Source organism: Heptranchias perlo, chromosome 44 (assembly GCF_035084215.1).
Source record: "Heptranchias perlo isolate sHepPer1 chromosome 44, sHepPer1.hap1, whole genome shotgun sequence".
Lineage (NCBI taxonomy): Eukaryota > Metazoa > Chordata > Chondrichthyes > Hexanchiformes > Hexanchidae > Heptranchias > Heptranchias perlo.
This window is the reverse complement of record NC_090368.1, coordinates 6,438,720-6,463,069: the sequence shown is the minus strand read 5'-3', so window position 1 is coordinate 6,463,069 and position 24,350 is coordinate 6,438,720. Positions and strand designations below refer to the sequence as shown.

Genomic DNA, 24,350 nt, shown 5'->3' with positions numbered 1-24,350 from the left:
TGAGAGAGAGAGAGAGTGGCACAGAGAGAGAGAGAGAGTGGCACAGAGAGAGAGAGTGGCACAGAGAGAGAGAGTGGCACAGAGAGAGAGAGTGGCACAGAGAGAGAGAGTGGCACAGAGAGAGAGAGTGGCACAGAGAGAGAGAGTGGCACAGAGAGAGAGTGGCACAGAGAGAGAGAGTGGCACAGAGAGAGAGAGTGGCACAGAGAGAGAGAGTGGCACAGAGAGAGAGAGTGGCACAGAGAGAGAGAGTGGCACAGAGAGAGAGTGGCACAGAGAGAGAGAGTGGCACAGAGAGAGAGAGTGGCACAGAGAGAGAGAGTGGCACAGAGAGGAGAGTGGCACAGAGAGAGAGTGGCACAGAGAGAGAGAGTGGCACAGAGAGAGAGTGGCACAGAGAGAGAGTGGCACAGAGAGAGAGAGTGGCACAGAGAGAGAGAGTGGCACAGAGAGAGAGAGTGGCACAGAGAGAGAGTGGCACAGAGAGAGAGTGGCACAGAGAGAGAGTGGCACAGAGAGAGAGTGGCACAGAGAGAGAGTGGCACAGAGAGAGAGTGGCACAGAGAGAGAGTGGCACAGAGAGAGAGTGGCACAGAGAGAGAGTGGCACAGAGAGAGAGAGTGGCACAGAGAGAGAGTGGCACAGAGAGAGAGTGGCACAGAGAGAGAGTGGCACAGAGAGAGAGTGGCACAGAGAGAGAGAGTGGCACAGAGAGAGAGTGGCACAGAGAGAGAGTGGCACAGAGAGAGAGTGGCACAGAGAGAGAGTGGCACAGAGAGAGAGATGGCACAGAGAGAGAGTGGCACAGAGAGAGAGTGGCACAGAGAGAGAATGGCACAGAGAGAGAGAGTGGCACAGAGAGAGAGTGGCACAGAGAGAGAGTGGCACAGAGAGAGAGTGGCACAGAGAGAGAGTGGCACAGAGAGAGAGTGGCACAGAGAGAGAGTGGCACAGAGAGAGAGTGGCACAGAGAGAGAGTGGCACAGAGAGAGAGTGGCACAGAGAGAGAGTGGCACAGAGAGAGAGTGGCACAGAGAGAGAGTGGCACAGAGAGAGAGTGGCACAGAGAGAGAATGGCACAGAGAGAGAGATGGCACAGAGAGAGATGGCACAGAGAGAGAGTGGCACAGAGAGAGAGATGGCACAGAGAGAGAGTGGCACAGAGAGAGAGTGGCACAGAGAGAGAGTGGCACAGAGAGAGAGTGGCACAGAGAGAGAGAGGCACAGAGAGAGAGTGGCACAGAGAGAGAGTGGCACAGAGAGAGATGGCACAGAGAGAGATGGCACAGAGAGAGAATGGCACAGAGAGAGAATGGCACAGAGAGAGAGTGGCACAGAGAGAGAGGGGCACAGAGAGAGAGTGGCACAGAGAGAGAGGGCACAGAGAGAGAGTGGCAGAGAGAGAGAGTGGCACAGAGAGAGAGAGCCAGAGAGAGAATGGCACAGAGAGAGAGATGGCACAGAGAGAGATGGCACAGAGAGAGAATGGCACAGAGAGAGATGGCACAGAGAGAGAGATGGCAGCAGAGAGAGAATGGCACAGAGAGAGAGAGGGCAGCAGAGAGAGAGGGGCACAGAGAGAGAGAGGGGCAGCAGAGGAGAGAGGGGCAGCAGAGAGAGAGGGGCACAGAGAGAGAGAGGGCAGCAGAGAGAGAGGGGCGACAGAGAGAGAGGGGCAGCGAGAGAGAGAGGGCAGCAGAGAGAGAGGGGCAGCAGAGAGAGAGAGGGGCAGCAGAGAGAGAGGGGCAGCAGAGAGAGAGAGGGGCAGAGAGAGAGAGATGGGCACAGAGAGAGAGAGAGAGAGGCGCAGAGGGGGGGGAAGAGAGAGAGAGGGGCAGCAGAGAGGGGGGGAAGAGAGAGAGAGGGGCGCAGAGGGGGGAGAGAGAGAGAGGGGCGCAGAGGGGGGAAGAGAGAGAGAGGGGCGCAGAGGGGGGGGAAGAGAGAGAGAGGGGCGCAGAGGGGGAGGGAGAGAGAGAGAGAGGGGCGCAGAGGGGGGGAAGAGAGAGAGAGGGGCGCAGAGGGGGGGGAAGAGAGAGAGAGGGGCGCAGAGGGGGGGGAAGAGAGAGAGAGGGGCGCAGAGGGGGGGAAGAGAGAGAGAGGGCGCAGAGGGGGGGCAAGAGAGAGAGAGGGGCGCAGAGGAGGGGAGAGAGAGAGAGGGGGCGGCAGAGAGGAGGGGAAGAGAGAGAGAGGGGCGACAGAGGAGAGAGAGAGAGGGGCGCAGAGGGGGGGGAAGAGAGAGAGAGGGGCGCAGAGGGGGGGGAAGAGAGAGAGAGGGGCGCAGAGGGGGGGGGAAGAGAGAGAGAGGGGCGCAGAGGGGGGGGGAAGAGAGAGAGAGGGGCGCAGAGGGGGGGGAAGAGAGAGAGAGGGGCGCAGAGGGGGGGGGAAGAGAGAGAGAGGGGCGCAGAGGGGGGGGAAGAGAGAGAGAGGGGCGCAGAGGGGGGGGAAGAGAGAGAGAGGGGCGCAGAGGGGGGGGAAGAGAGAGGAGAGGGGCGCAGAGGGGGGGGGAAGAGAGAGAGAGGGGCGCAGAGGGGGGGGAAGAGAGAGAGAGGGGCGCAGAGGGGGGGGAAGAGAGAGAGAGGGGCGCAGAGGGGGGGGAAGAGAGAGAGAGGGGCGCAGAGGGGGGGGAAGAGAGAGAGAGGGGCGCAGAGGGGGGGGAAGAGAGAGAGAGGGGCGCAGAGGGGGGGGAAGAGAGAGAGAGGGGCGCAGAGGGGGGGGAAGAGAGAGAGAGGGGCGCAGAGAGGGGGGGGAAGAGAGAGAGAGGGGCGCAGAGGGGGGGGAAGAGAGAGAGAGGGGCGCAGAGGGGGGGGAAGAGAGAGAGAGGGGCGCAGAGGGGGGGGAAGAGAGAGAGAGGGGCGCAGAGGGGGGGGGAAGAGAGAGAGAGGGGCGCAGAGGGGGGGGAAGAGAGAGAGAGGGGCGCAGAGGGGGGGGAAGAGAGAGAGAGGGGCGCAGAGGGGGGGGAAGAGAGAGAGAGGGGCGCAGAGGGGGGGGAAGAGAGAGAGAGGGGCGCAGAGGGGGGGGAAGAGAGAGAGAGGGGCGCAGAGGGGGGGGGAAGAGAGAGAGAGGGGCGCAGAGGGGGGGGAAGAGAGAGAGAGGGGCGCAGAGGGGGGGGAAGAGAGAGAGAGGGGCGCAGAGGGGGGGGAAGAGAGAGAGAGGGGCGCAGAGGGGGGGGAAGAGAGAGAGAGGGGCGCAGAGGGGGGGGGAAGAGAGAGAGAGGGGCGCAGAGGGGGGGGAAGAGAGAGAGAGGGGCGCAGAGGGGGGGGAAGAGAGAGAGAGGGGCGCAGAGGGGGGGGGAAGAGAGAGAGAGGGGCGCAGAGGGGGGGAAGAGAGAGAGAGGGGCGCAGAGGGGGGGGAAGAGAGAGAGAGGGGCGCAGAGGGGGGGGAAGAGAGAGAGAGGGGCGCAGAGGGGGGGGAAGAGAGAGAGAGGGGCGCAGAGGGGGGGAAGAGAGAGAGAGGGGCGCAGAGGGGGGGGAAGAGAGAGAGAGGGGCGCAGAGGGGGGGAAGAGAGAGAGAGGGGCGCAGAGGGGGGGGAAGAGAGAGAGAGGGGCGCAGAGGGGGGGGAAGAGAGAGAGAGGGGCGCAGAGGGGGGGGAAGAGAGAGAGAGGGGCGCAGAGGGGGGGGAAGAGAGAGAGAGGGGCGCAGAGGGGGGGGAAGAGAGAGAGAGGGGCGCAGAGGGGGGGGAAGAGATAAGAGAGAGAGAGAGGCGCACACAGGCAGAGAGAGAGAGAGGCGCACCAGGCAGAGAGAGAGAGAGGCGCACCAGGCAGAGAGAGAGAGAGGGCGCACACAGGCAGAGAGAGAGAGAGGCGCACACAGGCAGAGAGAGAGAGAGGCGCACACAGGCAGAGAGAGAGAGAGGCGCACACAGGCAGAGAGAGAGAGAGGCGCACACAGGCAGAGAGAGAGAGAGGCGCACACAGGCAGAGAGAGAGAGAGGCGCACAACAGGCAGAGAGAGAGAGAGGCGCACACAGGCAGAGAGAGAGAGAGGCGCACACAGGCAGAGAGAGAGAGAGGCGCACACAGGCAGAGAGAGAGAGAGGCGCACAACAGGCAGAGAGAGAGAGAGGCGCACAAGGCAGAGAGAGAGAGAGGCGCACACAGGCAGAGAGAGAGAGGCGCACACAGGCAGAGAGAGAGAGAGGCGCACACAGGCAGAGAGAGAGAGAGGCGCACACAGGCAGAGAGAGAGAGAGGCGCACACAGCAGAGAGAGGCCACAGGCAGAGAGAGAGAGAGGCGCACACAGGCAGAGAGAGAGAGAGGCGCACACACAGGCAGAGAGAGAGAGAGGCGCACACACAGGCAGAGAGAGAGAGAGGCGCACACAGGCAGAGAGAGAGAGAGGCGCACACAGGCAGAGAGAGAGAGAGGCGCACACAGGCAGAGAGAGAGAGAGGCGCACACAGGCAGAGAGAGAGAGAGGCGCACACAGGCAGAGAGAGAGAGAGGCGCACACAGGCAGAGAGAGAGAGAGGCGCACACAGGCAGAGAGAGAGAGAGGCGCACACAGGCAGAGAGAGAGAGAGGCGCACACAGGCAGAGAGAGAGAGAGGCGCACACAGGCAGAGAGAGAGAGAGGCGCACACAGGCAGAGAGAGAGAGAGGCGCACACAGGCAGAGAGAGAGAGAGGCGCACACAGGCAGAGAGAGAGAGAGGCGCACACAGGCAGAGAGAGAGAGAGGCGCACACAGGCAGAGAGAGAGAGAGGCGCACACAGGCAGAGAGAGAGAGAGGCGCACACAGGCAGAGAGAGAGAGAGGCGCACACAGGCAGAGAGAGAGAGAGGCGCACACAGGCAGAGAGAGAGAGAGGCGCACACAGGCAGAGAGAGAGAGAGGCGCACACAGGCAGAGAGAGAGAGAGGCGCACACAGGCAGAGAGAGAGAGAGGCGCACACAGGCAGAGAGAGAGAGAGGCGCACACAGGCAGAGAGAGAGAGAGGCGCACACAGGCAGAGAGAGAGAGAGGCGCACACAGGCAGAGAGAGAGAGAGGCGCACACAGGCAGAGAGAGAGAGAGGCGCACACAGGCAGAGAGAGAGAGAGGCGCACACAGGCAGAGAGAGAGAGAGGCGCACACAGGCAGAGAGAGAGAGAGGCGCACACAGGCAGAGAGAGAGAGAGGCGCACACAGGCAGAGAGAGAGAGAGGCGCACACAGGCAGAGAGAGAGAGAGGCGCACACAGGCAGAGAGAGAGAGAGGCGCACACAGGCAGAGAGAGAGAGAGGCGCACACAGGCAGAGAGAGAGAGAGGCGCACACAGGCAGAGAGAGAGAGAGGCGCACACAGGCAGAGAGAGAGAGAGGCGCACACAGGCAGAGAGAGAGAGAGGCGCACACAGGCAGAGAGAGAGAGAGGCGCACACAGGCAGAGAGAGAGAGAGGCGCACACAGGCAGAGAGAGAGAGAGGCGCACACAGGCAGAGAGAGAGAGAGGCGCACACAGGCAGAGAGAGAGAGAGGCGCACACAGGCAGAGAGAGAGAGAGGCGCACACAGGCAGAGAGAGAGAGAGGCGCACACAGGCAGAGAGAGAGAGAGGCGCACACAGGCAGAGAGAGAGAGAGGCGCACACAGGCAGAGAGAGAGAGAGGCGCACACAGGCAGAGAGAGAGAGAGGCGCACACAGGCAGAGAGAGAGAGAGGCGCACACAGGCAGAGAGAGAGAGAGGCGCACACAGGCAGAGAGAGAGAGAGGCGCACACAGGCAGAGAGAGAGAGAGGCGCACACAGGCAGAGAGAGAGAGAGGCGCACACAGGCAGAGAGAGAGAGAGGCGCACACAGGCAGAGAGAGAGAGAGGCGCACACAGGCAGAGAGAGAGAGAGGCGCACACAGGCAGAGAGAGAGAGAGGCGCACACAGGCAGAGAGAGAGAGAGGCGCACACAGGCAGAGAGAGAGAGAGGCGCACACAGGCAGAGAGAGAGAGAGGCGCACACAGGCAGAGAGAGAGAGAGGCGCACACAGGCAGAGAGAGAGAGAGGCGCACACAGGCAGAGAGAGAGAGAGGCGCACACAGGCAGAGAGAGAGAGAGGCGCACACAGGCAGAGAGAGAGAGAGGCGCACACAGGCAGAGAGAGAGAGAGGCGCACACAGGCAGAGAGAGAGAGAGGCGCACACAGGCAGAGAGAGAGAGAGGCGCACACAGGCAGAGAGAGAGAGAGGCGCACACAGGCAGAGAGAGAGAGAGGCGCACACAGGCAGAGAGAGAGAGAGGCGCACACAGGCAGAGAGAGAGAGAGGCGCACACAGGCAGAGAGAGAGAGAGGCGCACACAGGCAGAGAGAGAGAGAGGCGCACACAGGCAGAGAGAGAGAGAGGCGCACACAGGCAGAGAGAGAGAGAGGCGCACACAGGCAGAGAGAGAGAGAGGCGCACACAGGCAGAGAGAGAGAGAGGCGCACACAGGCAGAGAGAGAGAGAGGCGCACACAGGCAGAGAGAGAGAGAGGCGCACACAGGCAGAGAGAGAGAGAGGCGCACACAGGCAGAGAGAGAGAGAGGCGCACACAGGCAGAGAGAGAGAGAGGCGCACACAGGCAGAGAGAGAGAGAGGCGCACACAGGCAGAGAGAGAGAGAGGCGCACACAGGCAGAGAGAGAGAGAGGCGCACACAGGCAGAGAGAGAGAGAGGCGCACACAGGCAGAGAGAGAGAGAGGCGCACACAGGCAGAGAGAGAGAGAGGCGCACACAGGCAGAGAGAGAGAGAGGCGCACACAGGCAGAGAGAGAGAGAGGCGCACACAGGCAGAGAGAGAGAGAGGCGCACACAGGCAGAGAGAGAGAGAGGCGCACACAGGCAGAGAGAGAGAGAGGCGCACACAGGCAGAGAGAGAGAGAGGCGCACACAGGCAGAGAGAGAGAGAGGCGCACACAGGCAGAGAGAGAGAGAGGCGCACACAGGCAGAGAGAGAGAGAGGCGCACACAGGCAGAGAGAGAGAGAGGCGCACACAGGCAGAGAGAGAGAGAGGCGCACACAGGCAGAGAGAGAGAGAGGCGCACACAGGCAGAGAGAGAGAGAGGCGCACACAGGCAGAGAGAGAGAGAGGCGCACACAGGCAGAGAGAGAGAGAGGCGCACACAGGCAGAGAGAGAGAGAGGCGCACACAGGCAGAGAGAGAGAGAGGCGCACACAGGCAGAGAGAGAGAGAGGCGCACACAGGCAGAGAGAGAGAGAGGCGCACACAGGCAGAGAGAGAGAGAGGCGCACACAGGCAGAGAGAGAGAGAGGCGCACACAGGCAGAGAGAGAGAGAGGCGCACACAGGCAGAGAGAGAGAGAGGCGCACACAGGCAGAGAGAGAGAGAGGCGCACACAGGCAGAGAGAGAGAGAGGCGCACACAGGCAGAGAGAGAGAGAGGCGCACACAGGCAGAGAGAGAGAGAGGCGCACACAGGCAGAGAGAGAGAGAGGCGCACACAGGCAGAGAGAGAGAGAGGCGCACACAGGCAGAGAGAGAGAGAGGCGCACACAGGCAGAGAGAGAGAGAGGCGCACACAGGCAGAGAGAGAGAGAGGCGCACACAGGCAGAGAGAGAGAGAGGCGCACACAGGCAGAGAGAGAGAGAGGCGCACACAGGCAGAGAGAGAGAGAGGCGCACACAGGCAGAGAGAGAGAGAGGCGCACACAGGCAGAGAGAGAGAGAGGCGCACACAGGCAGAGAGAGAGAGAGGCGCACACAGGCAGAGAGAGAGAGAGGCGCACACAGGCAGAGAGAGAGAGAGGCGCACACAGGCAGAGAGAGAGAGAGGCGCACACAGGCAGAGAGAGAGAGAGGCGCACACAGGCAGAGAGAGAGAGAGGCGCACACAGGCAGAGAGAGAGAGAGGCGCACACAGGCAGAGAGAGAGAGAGGCGCACACAGGCAGAGAGAGAGAGAGGCGCACACAGGCAGAGAGAGAGAGAGGCGCACACAGGCAGAGAGAGAGAGAGGCGCACACAGGCAGAGAGAGAGAGAGGCGCACACAGGCAGAGAGAGAGAGAGGCGCACACAGGCAGAGAGAGAGAGAGGCGCACACAGGCAGAGAGAGAGAGAGGCGCACACAGGCAGAGAGAGAGAGAGGCGCACACAGGCAGAGAGAGAGAGAGGCGCACACAGGCAGAGAGAGAGAGAGGCGCACACAGGCAGAGAGAGAGAGAGGCGCACACAGGCAGAGAGAGAGAGAGGCGCACACAGGCAGAGAGAGAGAGAGGCGCACACAGGCAGAGAGAGAGAGAGGCGCACACAGGCAGAGAGAGAGAGAGGCGCACACAGGCAGAGAGAGAGAGAGGCGCACACAGGCAGAGAGAGAGAGAGGCGCACACAGGCAGAGAGAGAGAGAGGCGCACACAGGCAGAGAGAGAGAGAGGCGCACACAGGCAGAGAGAGAGAGAGGCGCACACAGGCAGAGAGAGAGAGAGGCGCACACAGGCAGAGAGAGAGAGAGGCGCACACAGGCAGAGAGAGAGAGAGGCGCACACAGGCAGAGAGAGAGAGAGGCGCACACAGGCAGAGAGAGAGAGAGGCGCACACAGGCAGAGAGAGAGAGAGGCGCACACAGGCAGAGAGAGAGAGAGGCGCACACAGGCAGAGAGAGAGAGAGGCGCACACAGGCAGAGAGAGAGAGAGGCGCACACAGGCAGAGAGAGAGAGAGGCGCACACAGGCAGAGAGAGAGAGAGGCGCACACAGGCAGAGAGAGAGAGAGGCGCACACAGGCAGAGAGAGAGAGAGGCGCACACAGGCAGAGAGAGAGAGAGGCGCACACAGGCAGAGAGAGAGAGAGGCGCACACAGGCAGAGAGAGAGAGAGGCGCACACAGGCAGAGAGAGAGAGAGGCGCACACAGGCAGAGAGAGAGAGAGGCGCACACAGGCAGAGAGAGAGAGAGGCGCACACAGGCAGAGAGAGAGAGAGGCGCACACAGGCAGAGCGAGAGAGAGGCGCACACAGGCAGAGAGAGAGAGAGGCGCACACAGCAGAGCGAGAGAGGCGCACACAGACAGAGCGAGAGAGGCGCACACAGACAGAGAGAGAGAGGCGCACACAGACAGAGCGAGAGAGGCACACAGGGACAGAGCGAGAGAGGCGCACACAGACAGAGCGAGAGAGGCGCACACAGACAGAGAGCGAGAGAGGCGCACACAGACAGAGCGAGAGAGAGGCACACAGCAGAGCGAGAGAGGCACACACAGACAGAGCGAGAGAGGCCACACAGACAGAGCGAGAGAGGCACACACAGGCAGAGCGAGAGAGGCGCACACAGACAGAGCGAGAGAGGCGCACACAGACAGAGCGAGAGAGGCGCACACAGACAGAGCGAGAGAGGCGCACACAGACAGAGCGAGAGAGGCGCACACAGACAGAGCGAGAGAGGCACACACAGACAGAGCGAGAGAGGCACACACAGACAGAGCGAGAGAGGCACACACAGACAGAGCGAGAGAGGCACACACAGACAGAGCGAGAGAGGCACACACAGACAGAGCGAGAGAGGCACACACAGACAGAGCGAGAGAGGCACACACAGACAGAGCGAGAGAGGCACACACAGACAGAGCGAGAGAGGCACACACAGACAGAGCGAGAGAGGCACACACAGACAGAGCGAGAGAGGCACACACAGACAGAGCGAGAGAGGCACACACAGACAGAGCGAGAGAGGCACACACAGACAGAGCGAGAGAGGCACACACAGACAGAGCGAGAGAGGCACACACAGACAGAGCGAGAGAGGCACACACAGACAGAGCGAGAGAGGCACACACAGACAGAGCGAGAGAGGCACACACAGACAGAGCGAGAGAGGCACACACAGACAGAGCGAGAGAGGCACACACAGACAGAGCGAGAGAGGCACACACAGACAGAGCGAGAGAGGCACACACAGACAGAGCGAGAGAGGCACACACAGACAGAGCGAGAGAGGCACACACAGACAGAGCGAGAGAGGCACACACAGACAGAGCGAGAGAGGCACACACAGACAGAGCGAGAGAGGCACACACAGACAGAGCGAGAGAGGCACACACAGACAGAGCGAGAGAGGCACACACAGACAGAGCGAGAGAGGCACACACAGACAGAGCGAGAGAGGCACACACAGACAGAGCGAGAGAGGCACACACAGACAGAGCGAGAGAGGCACACACAGACAGAGCGAGAGAGGCACACACAGACAGAGCGAGAGAGGCACACACAGACAGAGCGAGAGAGGCACACACAGACAGAGCGAGAGAGGCACACACAGACAGAGCGAGAGAGGCACACACAGACAGAGCGAGAGAGGCACACACAGACAGAGCGAGAGAGGCACACACAGACAGAGCGAGAGAGGCACACACAGACAGAGCGAGAGAGGCACACACAGACAGAGCGAGAGAGGCACACACAGACAGAGCGAGAGAGGCACACACAGACAGAGCGAGAGAGGCACACACAGACAGAGCGAGAGAGGCACACACAGACAGAGCGAGAGAGGCACACACAGACAGAGCGAGAGAGGCACACACAGACAGAGCGAGAGAGGCACACACAGACAGAGCGAGAGAGGCACACACAGACAGAGCGAGAGAGGCACACACAGACAGAGCGAGAGAGGCACACACAGACAGAGCGAGAGAGGCACACACAGACAGAGCGAGAGAGGCACACACAGACAGAGCGAGAGAGGCACACACAGACAGAGCGAGAGAGGCACACACAGACAGAGCGAGAGAGGCACACACAGACAGAGCGAGAGAGGCACACACAGACAGAGCGAGAGAGGCACACACAGACAGAGCGAGAGAGGCACACACAGACAGAGCGAGAGAGGCACACACAGACAGAGCGAGAGAGGCACACACAGACAGAGCGAGAGAGGCACACACAGACAGAGCGAGAGAGGCACACACAGACAGAGCGAGAGAGGCACACACAGACAGAGCGAGAGAGGCACACACAGACAGAGCGAGAGAGGCACACACAGACAGAGCGAGAGAGGCACACACAGACAGAGCGAGAGAGGCACACACAGACAGAGCGAGAGAGGCACACACAGACAGAGCGAGAGAGGCACACACAGACAGAGCGAGAGAGGCACACACAGACAGAGCGAGAGAGGCACACACAGACAGAGCGAGAGAGGCACACACAGACAGAGCGAGAGAGGCACACACAGACAGAGCGAGAGAGGCACACACAGACAGAGCGAGAGAGGCACACACAGACAGAGCGAGAGAGGCACACACAGACAGAGCGAGAGAGGCACACACAGACAGAGCGAGAGAGGCACACACAGACAGAGCGAGAGAGGCACACACAGACAGAGCGAGAGAGGCACACACAGACAGAGCGAGAGAGGCACACACAGACAGAGCGAGAGAGGCACACACAGACAGAGCGAGAGAGGCACACACAGACAGAGCGAGAGAGGCACACACAGACAGAGCGAGAGAGGCACACACAGACAGAGCGAGAGAGGCACACACAGACAGAGCGAGAGAGGCACACACAGACAGAGCGAGAGAGGCACACACAGACAGAGCGAGAGAGGCACACACAGACAGAGCGAGAGAGGCACACACAGACAGAGCGAGAGAGGCACACACAGACAGAGCGAGAGAGGCACACACAGACAGAGCGAGAGAGGCACACACAGACAGAGCGAGAGAGGCACACACAGACAGAGCGAGAGAGGCACACACAGACAGAGCGAGAGAGGCACACACAGACAGAGCGAGAGAGGCACACACAGACAGAGCGAGAGAGGCACACACAGACAGAGCGAGAGAGGCACACACAGACAGAGCGAGAGAGGCACACACAGACAGAGCGAGAGAGGCACACACAGACAGAGCGAGAGAGGCACACACAGACAGAGCGAGAGAGGCACACACAGACAGAGCGAGAGAGGCACACACAGACAGAGCGAGAGAGGCACACACAGACAGAGCGAGAGAGGCACACACAGACAGAGCGAGAGAGGCACACACAGACAGAGCGAGAGAGGCACACACAGACAGAGCGAGAGAGGCACACACAGACAGAGCGAGAGAGGCACACACAGACAGAGCGAGAGAGGCACACACAGACAGAGCGAGAGAGGCACACACAGACAGAGCGAGAGAGGCACACACAGACAGAGCGAGAGAGGCACACACAGACAGAGAGAGAGAGGCACACACAGACAGAGAGAGAGAGGCACACACAGACAGAGAGAGAGAGGCACAGACACAGAGAGAGCGCACGAGAGACAAACACAGACAGGCACAGAGAGGAGAAGGTAAGTCATTGGGACCTCAACCACCAAAAGGGACATGGTTTAAAGTCTTTTCCTATTGCTAAAAGTTCTTATTCTGGACAGGAGATATTGAGTATGGTCCACATCATTTGAAGGAGCAGAGGCCAAAATTCTTATGTAAATGATACAACAGTTCTGTCCAACTCTGAAACATCTTGAAACACTAAACAGCGTAGTAAAGAATTTCAATAAGGAGTTTCAAACTTCTGCATTTTTCTTCCTGGCTTGCAGTATCTAACCCAAGACAAGTCTGAGGCACTTCAAGTCAAAAGTATTCTTGGGGAAGGATGGGGATGAGAGAAAGACAAGGAAGTGAAAAGAGGGGAAAGAACATTTTCAATCTAAAATGGAAGCTGCTCTCAATTAGGAAACTCTCTCCTCTGGGTCAGTAGGATATGGTTTCAAGTCCCACTCCAAGACTTGAGCAGATAACCCAGGCTGATATTCCAGTCCGGCACTGAGGGACTGCTGCATTGTCAGAGGTGCCGTCTTTCAGGTGAGAAGTTAAACTTGTTCAGGTGGACATGGAAGACCCCATGGTGTCCGAGCCTTCAAATAACTCTACCAAAACAAGATTGGTAACCCTAACCCTAATGCATCAGGTCATTCACCTAATTAACTGCGTGTGGGATCTTGCTGTGCACAAATTGGCTGCCATGTTTCCTGACATAGCAATGACCGGACTTCAAACGAGAACTTCTTTTTAAAAAGTGAGGAAGCAGCCTGCCAGAGGCACGTCAAGTTTCCGCATCAGATAAATTCTTACAGCAAATTGGTTAATTCTTAAGCCAACCTGGATGCATGTTTTTGCCTCCGAGAACACCACCTACTCCAAAACCCTCCACAAATGCCCCCCTCTTTGCTGGGTGCTAGGAAATATGCATTGCCTTCCCAGGCTGGACTACCCTGTCCAATTCCTTGCCCCCCACCTGCCCTGCGCCCCAGGCCAGATGGTGCAGCAGCCTCCACTCAACATCTGGTGACATGTGCGATGGATCCATCCGTTTTACTACATTGAAGGCGCTATATAAATGCAAGTTGTTGTTGTTGTTGTTCAGGCAGCTGCCATCAAGTTATAAAGAAACTCCATACTTCTACCAGGGTACTGATGACAAATCACATACTCCTGCATAATTAAATTGTTCATGGTCACACAGAATATTGCACCGTTTACCTGAAGCAACCAGTGTCAGCCGTGGCTCATTGGTAGCACTCTCACTTCTGAGTCAGAAGGTCGTGGGTTCGAGTCCCACTCCAGAGACTTGGGCACAAAATCACGGCCAATACTCCCAGTCCAGCACTGAGGGAGTTTTGCACTGTCGGAAGTGCCGTCTTTCGAATGGGATTTTAAACCGAGGCCCTGCCTGCCCTCAGGCGGATGTAAAAGATCCCACTATTTCAAAGAAGAGCAGGGGAGTGCTCCCCGGTGCCCTGGGCAAATATTTATCCCTCAACCGGCATCACTAAAACAGATTATCTGGTCATTATCACATTGCTGTTTGTGGGAGCTTGCTGTGTGTAAATTGGGTGATGCATTTCCTACATTTCAAAAATAATTAATTGGCTGTAAAGCGCTTTGGGACGTCCTGAGGTCGTGAAATATATAAATGCTATACCTTGCTTTCTCTCTTTCAACTGTAAAAATACAGGTGTGCGTACACACAGACACCACACATATGCACTCACACCAGGTTTCCTCCACCCTTGGTGGCACGACTAATCCAAACAAACCAGACTGTCGCAGGCTCAAACCCCAGTCTCTGCTAATCTTAGCTGGGGCAGCAGTTGAGGAGCTACAGCTTCCTTCAGTGCCCCTGCAGCTCGACAGGCTTTCAGAAGGTCGGTGAAGAGGGGATACAACACAAAATGGCGGTTCACAGCCTGCCTTTGTGTAACAGGGAGTGCGCCCAGGTACAAAAACAAGTCTGACAGAGTGGTAACCATTCAGCGGGTTTCAGTTCCCTCTGGGCAGTATTTTTAGCGCACCTGTTGTGTTCACAAAAAATTCCCAAATGCAATACTTTAGCGCAGATTTTAACCCATTTTTGGACAGGAAATTACGTGAACACCTTAATACGCATGCTAACAATAATGCACAGAGCACTTTAAACCCACAGATCCCTCTCCTTATTTAAGCTAATGTAGAAATTTGAACAAATACACATCCCTTCCTTTAAGAGCAAGGCAGATAATTGCTCCATCCATGTTGATCCATTTCAACAGAACTGGATTAAAGTTACAATAAGCTTCCTAGTCTTCACTTTCCCCCACCCCTTTCAGCAGCAAATACCCTCGTGATCTAGGGTGGCATGGCACCCTTTGGTCTTGTAATCTGTCCCATTAATCTCCTAACAATGCATCAGAGGTCACAGACTGTAACACAAGACCTGACTGAGCCAACGGATCATTTTACCTCAATGGCATTAATGGTTGAGAGATGGATATTCCCATCTAGGTCAATAGCAGCTTTCAGTGTCTGAAAGTGGCTCTTTAGACACAGACAACACTGGCTTTTCCAGGTCATTACTTAAAACGGTACAGCACCTTTTGCTCCCCAGTGTTGTCTGTGCTCTGCTTCCCTCTGCTCCAAAAGGCTTTAACTCTTACTGGGGTATAGGGTTCCTGCAGTCCTCCGGTACCTCGACAAGGGCCCACTCTTCTTGCGTGAGCTAGACAGCGAGTTCTGGAAAACTTCAGGGCATCGCAATCCTATTCTCACTCAACATCCACACACATTTTCCACCACAAGTCAGTGGATAATAATCAGAAGCAGGCGCCCTTGTGACTTCCCCTCTGCCTATCCCTACCCCACGGCACTGTCCAAATGCCTCCTGCAAGTAGCCCCCTCAACACATCTGCTAGAAAGAAAGAAAGGATGAACGAACTTGCATTTATATAGCGCCCTCAGGACGTCCCAAAGCCCTTTACAGCCGATGAAGTGCTTTCGAAGCGTAGTCACTGTTATAATGCAGGAAACGAGGCAGCCAATTTACACACATCAAGGTCCCACAAACAACAATATGATAATGACCAGATCATCTGTTTTTTTTTAGAAAAAAAGAAATGTTGGTTGAGGGATAAATATTGGCAAGAACTCCCCTGCTCTTCTTCAAATAGTGCTGTGGGACCTTTTACACACATATATACACAATTAAATAATTCTAATTTATTGGTTCTGGAAGCACCGTATTTACAGACAGGCCTGACTGATCACGTGCTCCAGTGTAGCCCTACGAGGTCTGCGAACCATCAACAACATGCGTTTATACAGCGCCTTCAACGCAGTAAAACGTCCCACGTCTCTTCACAGGAGAGTAGACCAAAAAAAAAATCGATACCGAGCCAAGAAGGAGACATTAGGACAGGTTGGTCAGAGAGGTAGGTTTTAAGGAGGGTCTTAAAAGGAGGAGAGAAGGGTGATGAGGCAGAGGTGTCCAGAGAATTCCGGAGCTTTGGACCTAGACGTCAAACAGTCGGTAAACAAGAGATCCCACTGGGAGATGCACAACACGGCAGAATAACTCCGCTATCAATGAAGCGTAAGTGGTTATGGGACTGGACTAGCAACCCAGGTACCATGAGATCAAATCCCACCATGGCAAGTTGTGATATTGAATTCAATAAACCTGGCAATTTGTGCGCTGGCACCATAACAAAAAAAAAAACAGGAAAGCTGCCGGATTGTCCTAAAAACCCATTAATGTCCGTCAGCAAAGGGGACCCAGCCAGTCTGGCCTACACACGACTCCAGTCCCATACATGTGGCACGCCCTCAAATAGTTTCGCATGCCACTACTCAGTTGTAAAACAAAATTGTTTGAAGGCCCGTCACCGTTTTTCTTTGGCAACTAGGGCGGGGCAATCAATGTGGCCTTGTCACTGCTGCTCACAGAGAACAAAAACGTCTACAGTTGAGAATCAGCTTCTCTTCCCCTAGCATACGATAGATGTCCATGCAGAATGTGTCCATATTCACTGACTATCTAGGGCTCCTGGCCGGGTCAAAAAAGTACAAGCCCATGGGATCCAAGGGAAAGTGGCAAGCTGGATCGAAAATTGGCTCAGTGGCAGGAAGCAAAGGTGTAACAGTTGACGGGTGTTTTTGTGACTGGAAGGCTGTTTCCAGTGAGGTTCCGCAGGGCTCCTTACTAGGGCCCTTGCTTTTTGTGGTATATATTAATGATTTGGACTTAAATGTAGGGGGCATGATTAAGAAGTTTGCAGATGATACAAAAATTGGCTGTGTGGTTGATAGTGAGGAGGAAAGCTGTAGACTGCAGGAAGATATTAATGGACTGGTCAGGTGGGCAGAAAAGTGGCAAATGGAATTCAATCCGGAGAAGTGTGAGGGAATGCATTTGGGGAGGGCAAACAAGGCAAGGGAATACACAATGAATGGGATGATACCGAGAGGTGTAGAGGAAGTGAGGGACCTTGGAGTGCATGACCACAGATCCCTGAAGGTAGCAGGACAGGTAGATAAGGCGGTTAAAAAGGCATACAGGATACTTTCCTTTATTAGCCGAGGCATAGAATATAAGAGCAGGGAGGTTATGCTAGAACTGTATAAAACATTGGTTAGGCCATAGCTTGAGTACTGTGTACAGTTATAGTCACCACATTACAGGATGGATGTGATTGCACTAGAGAGGGTACAGAGGAGATTTACGAGGATGTTGCCAGGACTGGAGAATTTTAGCTATGAGGAAAAATTGGATAGACTGGGGCTGTTTTCTTTGGAACAGAGGAGGCTGAGGGGAGATTTAATTGAGGTGTATAAAATTATGAGGGGCCTAGATAGAGTGGCTAGGAATGACTTATTTCCCTTAGCAGAGGGGTCAATAACCAGGGGGCATAGATTTGAAGTAATTGGTAGAAGGATTAGAGGGGAGCTGAGGAGAAATTTTTTCACCCAGAGGGTGGTGGGGGTCTGGAACTCACTGCCTGAAAGGGTGGGAGAGGCAGAAACCCTCAACTCATTTAAAAAGTACTTTGATGTGCACCTGAAGTGCCGAAACCTACAGGGCTACAGACCAAGTGCTGGAAAGTGGGATTAGGATGGATGGCTCATTTTCGGCCAGCGCGGACATGATGGGCCGATTGGCCTCCTTCTGTACCGTAGATTTTCCATGATTCTACGAATGTTTGGAATCAATTTAATTAATTAATTAGTAGAAGTTTAAAACTTTTAAAGGCGATTTCCAGCTTTAGTTCCAAAAGAAACCCAAACGCTTGCTTCTAATACGCGAGGAAGGAATAGAAGTTTATGCCGATAAGGCGAGATGAAGAGGGATGGGAGGAGGCTCGTGTGGAGCATAAACACCGGCATAGACCAGTTGGACCGAACGGTCTGTTTCTGTGCTGTAATTTCTACATAAATTCTATGCAAAAATAAAACTCAGGATACTTTCCAACCCACTTCTGTCTCTCTTTCACCCCCATACCATTAGGTTAATATTACTCAGTATACTCAAGGCTCTGGGAGTTTTTCTGCGAAAGTGCACTATGCTGCACACATTATGTATAGAGATCTGCAGAGTTTGGCACAGGATGTTGCTGACTTGCACCAATCATTATCAGCACCCACTCCATGCGATAAATAGCACACTAATGCAAATAAGCAGGGAAAATTATTATTTTTATGAAAGGGGTCTGCGATGGAAAAAAAAAATTTCCTTCGCCATCTCTTCGCCCAAAAGAAGCAAGTGGATTAAAAGTAAGGATCTAATACATGCCAAGCTGTTCCTTGTCCTCTCAAGGAGTTCAAACCAAATCTCAGCATCCAATCTCCGACTCTAACTCGTTCTTTCTTCAAAATTGTAGAACTCCTCACCTCCTTTGGGCTCGCTTTCCTCCGACAGTCAATCTGCAGTCCTTTGAAACCTAAAGCCTGATGTTACCGAACCACCGCTTTTTGATTTGTTCCATCTGCTACTTTCCGTCTTGGGGAGCTTGGGTCTTGACCTAGATTTATCCATTTAGCAGTAATATAAAGACACGTTTTTCAGAGTTGCTGTTAGTTTTCTGGAAAATTCCACTTGGTCGTGAGAGGAAATGACCATTATCTTACTGCTAAAAAGAAACAGTGACCTTGTAACATCGGCCTACCTGTCACGATTGCTATCTAACAATTTAGATTATCAAGTTCCTGGTATCAGAGACACACAAAAGGAACCCAATTATGCCTCTGCTGATACTCTGTGCAGCAATGAGAAAAAAAACCCCCACAAAATCCCAGTGCCCTGTTTTAGCACAGAGCACAAAGTCCAATTTCTGACAATGGAGCAAGTGGTGTATAAACACACCTGGGCTCGGTCTCATTTTTCCACGCAAATTGTTTTGTATTACATTAAAAAAGAACTTGCATTTATATAGCACCTTTCTCATGATGTCTCAAAACACTTTAGAGCCAATTAAGTATCTTGAAGTGTAGTCACTGTTGTAATGTGGGAAACAGGGCAGCCAATTTGCACACAGCAAGATCCCACAAACAGCAATGAAATAAACGACCAGATAAGCGGTTTTAGTGATGTTAGTTGAGGGATAAATATTGGCCAGGGCACCAGGGAGAATTGCCGAGTTCAGCACTGACCAAGGATTGCACCTGGGGCCTTCCTGGTCTGTGTGGGTCAGCCAGGTGAGCTCAAGTTCACATCCTACTTTAAACCAGCTAATTGTAGTTTTGCCTGCATTGAGCTGGAGAAACCTTTGACTCATCCCAAGGCCTAATGTCAGGTTTGGAATCAAAAAAAGAGGTAGAAAGGTAAAGCTGCATGTCATTAGCACACAAATGGAACCCGAAGTGGATATTGTCACCATGGGACAGCGTACAGACAATGGGATCCAAGGCTGAAGCACTCGGCCACACAGATGGTTACCATGAGGGCAAGGGAGGAAAGACATGTATAGTCAACTTTGAAACAAGTACCAATGGAGAGACCAGTGGCATGCTGATATACTGCCATGAAATAATGAAGCAGGACAGATTGATCATCAACGTCAAAGGCAGCAGAGAGAGATGATGGAGGATAAGAAGGGATAGTGAGTCACAGAGGAGATCAATAACAACTTTGACCAAAGCAATCTCTGTGCTATTGGCAAAGCGTAAACCAGATTGCAGGGCCTCAAACAGGGAACCGTGGCTGAGGTGGGCGTGTAGTTGCGAGGCAACACACTGCAGGACTTCAGAGGAAGGGAAGATTTGGGATAGGGTGGTAGCTAGAGAGGACGAGGACGTTGACGGTAGCTTTTTCTTTTCACTGTGGGTGTTATGGCTGTTCTGAAGGAAGTAGGGGTGATGTCAGAGGATCCAGATGGGTTGATGATGTCAGCAAACAGGGAGCTGAGATGGGGAAGTTGGGTGATTAGGAGCTGGGAGTTGAAGTAATCGGTGGCAGGCATCATTGACAAGATGAGTTTGATGGGCACTACAGTCCTTAGTCCTTCACTCAAATCTCCTAATTTTTTTGGTTAAAAACACGGGGGAGTTAACAACTTGCATTTATACAGTGCCTTTAACATAGTAAAACATCCCAAGGTGCCTCACAGGAGCGATAGCAAACAAAATTTTACACAGCCATATAAGGAGATATTAGGACAGATGACCAAAAGCTTGGTCAAAGAGGTAGGTTTTAAGGAGCGTCTTAAAGAAGGAGAGCGCAGCAGAGAGATCTCAGAGGGTTGTAGGGCTGGAGGAGGTTACAGAGATAGGGAGGGACAAGACCATAGAGGATGAGAATTTAAAACAAGTAGGACTTCATATATAAATCTGGGCAATGTGCAAAAGTCATCCAAACTATACTCCTCAAGTTTATGATGTCATCTGCCTGCTGTGCTAGTATTCTGCAACTCCTTGTCATCTGTTCTTTCTTTAATACTTAAAAGGTATATTTACTGAAATTAGATCAATTATATATAGGTTGAAGCTCAAGTAACACTGACAGCGGAGTTACCGAGTTCCAAGCATAAACTGCAGTGATATAACAGGTGGAGTGAGCACTGCATTATGACCTCTTCCAGGAGAGTGGTAATCCCTCTCTGTGAAATACACCTTCTGCACAGTCAAACACAGGACGGGTAACAGGCAGGTGGATAATCCCATCACTTGCAAGCAACAAAATGGCATGTAAATGTTCACAATCAATTCAACACAGTATGTTCTTCCAATGGGCGAAGGTATTGCCTGGAGTGGTACTGAGCCATTCAGACCTGGCGATCCCAGGTCTGTAATGAATTAGTTGATTTCGGATGAAGATAAAGACAAGGTGAAGCTTTGAGTTCACTCGCTCGCCTGTCTCCCGCCCCCTCCCCCTCCAAAAAGTAAAGCAGCCTGCCAGCAATACTGTCGAGATTCACATGAGAAGGGCCATCTGTGTGAGGGGGTGTAATGAGATTGGCGCCCATGGAACTGTCCACTACCTTCAGCAGAGAACAGCAGAAAATTGAGGGGGCTGGACGGACGGACAGACAGACAGACGCACGCAAGCACACACTCTGTGTAACTTTAAGGGGTGTATCAGGAATTGTTCTGCAATCTAGCATCTAGCTGGTACAACATCAAAAGCAGAGGCATCAAAAGAAGTAGCTTTTTAAAAAAAAAATACTCCTTCTTACCTGTTTAAAATCGTGGCCGAGGATTACTGGCAATAATCCAACCTCAGGGTTCAGCTGCAGCACAAATCTGATAAGCCTCGTTCTTGCAGGTTATGACATCGTCCAAGGTTTTCTCCAACCTATCAGAGATCCAACACTGAGATTTGGCCAATTTATTTTACCCTCAATTTTATTTTTGAGCCACCTGTCGTCTATGAAACACTGCCAGCTATCGCCGAGCCCCGGAGAAATTCCCAACTGCAGAAACCTTGAACTGGATTAGTCCTGTAATCCACTGCCAATCTCTCAGCTCTAAAGCATTAGTGTTGCTGCCACAAGGAGCAGCAACGTAGACTATAAAGGCCGAGAGAGCCATGACAGCAGCAAGGCAGACAAAATAAAAACACATTAGAAAATAACTGGCTTCATTAGCTGGCTCTCAGATTTTCTAATCGTAACCTTAAATTCCTATTAGGACATTCAACCTAGTAATAGAAAGAAAGACTAGTACATTTATATAGCACCTTTCAATACCTCAGGATGGCCCAGCCAATGAATTACTTTTGAAGTGTAGTCACTATTGTAATGTAGGTAAAGTGGCAACCAATTTGCACACAGCAAGCTCCCACAAACAGCAACATGATAATGACCCGATAATCTGTTTTTAGTTGTTGCTTGAGGGAAAAATATTGGCCAGAACACCCGGGGAAAACTCCCCTGCTCTTCTTCGAAATAGCACACAAAATCTTTTACATCCGCCTGGGAGAGCAGATGGGGCTTGGGTTTAACATCTCATCTGAAATACTGCACCTCCGACAGTGCAGCACCTCAGTACTAGTACTGGGAGTGTCAGCCTAGATTTTATGCTCAAATCTCTAGAGTGGGACTTGAACCCACAACTTTCTGACTCAGAGGCGAGCGTGCTACCACTGAGCCATAGCTGACACCACGCATTATGTACCTTAAATTTCAGGCAAAACACAAGAACCAGCTGATGTACAAGTAGCACCTTTCCAAGGTTTTTACCCTTTAGAAGAGGGAGGCAGAAAGGAGACAAAAAGTACATTTATAATTAAAAATAGCCAAGCTGAAATACAAAGTAATTCGGTTTGCAGATTAATGTTCTAAACGTGACGTTTCACCACATTCCTGCTTCCACACCCGACAAGGGATCCCACTTGAGCCATTAACCTGATGTCTTCTTTCATAGAAAGATGGGCCACATTAGGAACAGGAGGACTTTCATCCCCTCAAGCCTGCTCCACCATTCAATTAGATCATGGTTCATCTGCACCTCAACTCCATTTGCCTGCCACAGCTCCATGTCTCGATACCCTTACCCAACAAAAATCCGTCGATCTCAGTACTGAAAGCTCCAACTGCCCCCGAGCATCCGTAGCCTTTGGTGGAGAGAGTTCCAGATTTCTACCACCCTTTGTGTGGAAAAAATGCTTCCTGATTTTGTTCCTGAACGACCCAGCTCTAATTTGAAGATTACGTCCCCTTGTTCTTGATTCCCCCCACCAGAGAAAATGGTGTCTCCATATCTACCCTATCAAATCCTTTTAACATTTTAAACAGCTCAATCAGATCACCCCTCAATCTTCTATACGCAAGGAAACACAAGCCAAGTTTATGCAACCTATCATAATTTAATCCTCTCAGTCCCAGTGAAACTGCATTTCAGATGCAGACTAACATTTCCAAGATTTTTTTTTATTCGTTCATGGGATGTGGGCGTCGCTGGCAAGGCCAGCATTTATTGCCCATCCCTAATTGCCCTCGAGAAGGTGGTGGTGAGCCGCCTTCTTGAACCTCTGCAGTCCGTGTGGTGAAGGTTCTCCCACAGTGCTGTTAGGGAGGGAGTTCCAGGATTTTGACTCAGCGACGATGAACGGCCGATATATTTCCAAGTCGGGATGGTGTGTGACTTGGAGGGGGGAACGTGCAGGTGGCGGTGTTCCCATGTGCCTGCTGCCCTTGTCCTTCTAGGTGGTAGAGGTGGCGTGTTTTGGGAGGTGCTGTCGAAGAAGCCTTGGCGAGTTGCTGCAGTGCATCCTGTGGATGGTACACACTGTGCGCCGGTGGTGAAGGGAGTGAATGTTTAGGGTGGTGGATGGGGTGGCAATCAAGCGGGCTGCTTTGCCCTGGATGGTGGGCGAGCTTCTTGAGTGCTGTTGGAGCTGCACTCATCCAGGCAAGTGGATAGTATTCCATCACACTCCTGACTTGTGCCTTGTAGATGGTGGAAAGGCTTTGGGGAGTCAGGAGGTGAGTCACTCGCTGCAGAATACCCAGCCTCTGACCTGCTCTTGGTTTCTGGTTTGAGTTCAGATTTACATTTGCAGGGTTTTTTTTTCCCACCCCAATATTTCTTTAAGTATAACAAAAAGAAAGCTGGCTTGTTAAAACTACGAACAAATGTGGAATAAGACAGTGTCTGGAAATATGACACAGACTTCACCTGGTACAACTCACCTGTGTGCAACCCCAACACTGCCGACTCCTACAAATGGGGCAGGAGAGGGGTGGCAGGCAGGTGTGTGCTTATTGAGGAAGAGACTAAAACCACTCTCACTCCTTCTTCACATCCCACTGAAGGTTACTGCTAATAATATATTCTGATGCATTTCCTCTCCCAGTTTGGGAGAGGGGGGGGGGGCTGAATCATTAGAGCTGCGATGGGGAGGAGCCCTCCCTCCAACTGTCCCTTTGGTCTCGCCCAGTCCCTGACCTCTGACCCCCCCCCCTTGCTCCTCTTACCTGTTGTCAAGGGAGCTGAGGCCAACTTCAGCGGCACTTTTTCCTCAGTTGGGGGAAAAAAATTTTCGTTAAATACAACGCAGATATTAAATCAAACTATTCTATTTTAATTTTGTCATCGCTTACCTGTCGTTCAGCGGGGTCGACTTCCGGTCCTCAAGTATATTTAACCGAAAATCTGACTGACAATGACACAGGGGCGAACGAATAAATAAAATTAACTTATATATTTTAAAAGGGAAAAGATCTGAACGTGTTTTTTCCTCCGGCCGCCCATTCGCTCTGCTTTCTGCTCCAGTCAACAGAGGAGAAGCGGGAGGGGGGGAAAAACTTGAGGCGACGCAACCTGCTTAGCGGAGGTCCCGCCTCCTGCCTGGCTGGCGATTGGCTGCGCCGGCCGCGCCGGTGGGCGGCCCCGCGCACTCCCACCTTTCCGATTGGCGCAGAGCGCTGTCATTCAAAGCAACGCCCCTCCGCCCTGGAGTCACCGCCCCCGTGCCGTTGCTGCTCCCCCTCCCGCCGCCCCGAGGTAGGTTGAAGCCTCAGCCGGCTTTATAAATTAATAATTATCGTTAGCTTCTCAACGAAGCGGTTTTTAATGTAAGAATATATGGTGAAGAAAAATCTGAGGGAACCGGTGGTTCGCGTGCGAAGTTTGCGTCGTTTTTTTTGAATGTGTCCCATTCGGAAGCTGCGGCCCCCGTCACCAGGCAGGGCCGAACCTATCATCACGTGG

General features: G+C 53.6%; 1 protein-coding gene across 3 annotated transcripts in view; it reads right to left on the bottom strand.

Moving 5' to 3' along the window:
• LOC137306705 (zinc finger and BTB domain-containing protein 7B-like) overlaps positions 1-23,906 on the bottom strand; it is a 99,567-nt gene extending 75,661 nt beyond the window's left edge. For all 3 annotated transcript variants that reach the window (XM_067976063.1, XM_067976062.1, XM_067976064.1), the window contains exons 1-2: positions 23,741-23,906; positions 20,873-20,991 (exon numbers count right to left, since the gene is read on the bottom strand). The gene's annotated coding sequence lies outside the window, so the exon portion shown is untranslated. The remainder of the gene's footprint in view (positions 1-20,872; positions 20,992-23,740) is intronic.
• Between the last annotated feature and the right edge of the window lie 444 nt (positions 23,907-24,350).